Raw genomic sequence first — 2,500 nt, 5'->3', positions numbered from 1 at the left:
AAGTTTCATTTTCTCATAATGACACGTTGCATTTTCCAATTATGTCCCGTCTTTAATCACAAAGAAAATATCCAACTTCCTCTGCGTTTATTTTCGGGGGAGAAAAAGTAATGCACAGCAATCCCGAGCCAGAAATGCTGTAAAGGAAGAAAGCGAGGGAGCTTCAGGTTACCATTGCGGACCCAATTTCGCTCCGGGAACAAGAAAATAGAAACAATATTTTGGGATAAAGGTTGATTGAGCTTGCCAGCGACGCTCGCCGAAGAACCGTAATAATGGGAGTCTTGAAGGCATGTACCGCCCCCTTGACTCACCAGACACGGACGCCAGTGCACTCGGGACGGGGTAGGACGTCAGGACTTCTTGATAGAATTCTCTGTCTCGGGATGGAGGCGGGGGAGGGGAGGAGGGGGGAGAGGCATCCCGAAACGGCACGAGTTTGATCTTATTCTTTCTATTGATTTAATCCTTGTTTACCATCACGGCATCAACGGGTCATTCAGGAGACGGAGGGTGTGTGTGTGTGTGGTGGCTGGGAGGTGGGATAATCCCCGAAAGTGGTGGGCGGAGGAAGAAAGAGGGACGCAAGACCTGTGGACGGATGTGTATTGGTGTTGCGGGGTGGGGGGGGGGGGTTCGCAGGGGTTACGTGTGCCCTTCCTTCACTGTTGGGTGAGATCGTGACGTGTAGGTAGTTAGGAGGGTGCAGTTCTTAATCAAGGGGTGGGAGCTGTGCCCTGCCTTGGGGAGGGATAACAGATCCTTTCATTAGTCACAGTGAGCCTTGCGAAAGCTACAACGAGAGGGGGGGGAGTCCTACAGAGGGAAGGGAAGACAGATCCTGAAGAGTGGAGAGGAGGGGAATCCTGCCGAGGGGAGAGAGGGCGGGTCCTGCGAGGGGAGGGCGGCGCTGGAGGGTGTTCTACCCCGGCATGGCCACGCTCACTGGCAGTATCCAGGACTAGTATCGATCTGGCCTCATCTGAGCGAGCTGCGCCCCGCCAACCTGAGCCCCGGGTCTGGGGGCGAGGCCAGCTAGTGTAGGCCTGCTGCAGTCTTCTCTCTTTTGTATCTCTCTTAAGTGGTCTTAGAGCAGAATAAACAGCTGTGCCGGCGGGTCACGTCCTCGAGAAACGACCAGCGCGGACGAGGCAGTCATTGCCTCGCCAGGGACGTCTGTGGACCCCCATATCTGTTTGTGTGTGTCGTGGTGGCGAGCAGGTGGTGGTGGTGCTGGTGTGTGATGCAGGACAACACTGTTATCAGGGGAGACTTGCACGAAAGCAGGCGGGTTTTATTATATGCTCATGACTTACAAACTGTTCACTCAAGACTGGAATTACTTTCCTAGTGTTCGAATCTCTGCTACTGTGATGACTTTATTCAGGACGTGCGTTCTCTTGTTGCTGGTGATTTAACGGGCGTGATCGAGAATTTCGTTTCGTCGTCGATGCAATTCAGTGCGCGTGTCGTGTCGTCGACAAGTCGTTGTGTGTGTGTGTGAAGGTTCCGAGTCTTGTTTTGTTTTTGTTTGATGGGAAACTAAAGTGTTGAGTTGTCTGGTGTGAGCGGGCATGTCCCAGCGAGCCGCTCCGAGAGGACATATCAGTGCACCCCACATGACGCGGCTCCAGCAGACGAAGGTCCAGGAACAGACCACATGTTCGCTGGAGCTGCTCTAACTTGGGTCAACAAAGAACTTCCGCTCTGTTCCTCAGCTGCCGAACCTGCTCGGCTGCTACCAGGTGTTAGGCGCCACGTTCGACTACGCGATCCACGAGTCTCTCACGATATGACATCTGGTTTGCATGTCAGAGCTTACCAGCGCGTGTTGTTTAGTGCGTTACCGAGCACTGGCAATAAGCGCTGTGGCTGGATTACGGTACGCAAGAGGACTAAAACGGCCTTTAATTTATTTCGAAATTAAACTCGGTTTCATCTAACGTTTATTGGAATAACTTAATTTCGAAGCCATTCTTTATCCAAATTGTATTCCGATTCCATTTCTTGATATAGCCATCTTTATTAATACCGAGATCTGTTCCACAAACTCCAAATTTATGTTCCGAGATATTCGACGTGGACTTATTGTCTGATAACCACGAGAACTAAGTGAACTGATTGAATTTACGCCCATTTCGCCCATTTCGCCCCAGCGCACGCCATTCACGGGTTGTAGCTGACGCACGTGAGGTTTGTTCGTGATCCCATTGACCTCAAGTGTGTGTTTACGTATTAGTGTCTCCTTTCCCGTTGGCTCTCTGGCGTAATTCGTGGAAAGTGATGCGTGCGCACGGGTTTTCATTCTGCAAAAATGAGTGGCTCGGGGACATTGCTCGTCTTTCCTGTTTCTTGTCCACGGCTGGTAGCTTTGTATGCTCGTACGCGCACACACGCATGGGCACATACATGGATGCATGTATGTATACGCACTCACCCACGCACACCCCTACACACACGCGCGCCTCCCCCCCCACCCCACACACACACACAAACGCAC

General features: G+C 51.9%; 1 protein-coding gene across 35 annotated transcripts in view; it reads left to right on the top strand.

Annotated features, from left to right (window-relative positions):
- The window catches only part of LOC122257264 (uncharacterized), a 156,238-nt gene that overhangs the window by 59,907 nt on the left and 93,831 nt on the right, over positions 1-2,500 (top strand). For 18 of the 35 annotated variants that reach the window (XR_015192331.1, XM_086553006.1, XM_086553107.1 and 15 more), the window contains exon 1: positions 967-1,040. The exons of 13 other annotated variants lie outside the window; for them this stretch is intronic. The gene's annotated coding sequence lies outside the window, so the exon portion shown is untranslated. Of the gene's footprint in view, positions 1-962; positions 1,041-2,500 lie in introns of those variants that run through there. 4 more of the 35 variants (XM_086552897.1, XM_086552511.1, XM_086552089.1 and 1 more) reach the window with 2 other exon arrangements.

Source organism: Penaeus japonicus, unplaced genomic scaffold (genome assembly GCF_977035675.1).
Source record: "Penaeus japonicus unplaced genomic scaffold, GWHDUDI00000001_assembly GWHDUDI00000001, whole genome shotgun sequence".
Lineage (NCBI taxonomy): Eukaryota > Metazoa > Arthropoda > Malacostraca > Decapoda > Penaeidae > Penaeus > Penaeus japonicus.
Note: the sequence above shows the minus strand (reverse complement) of the source record. Positions and strands in the feature narration are given on the sequence as shown.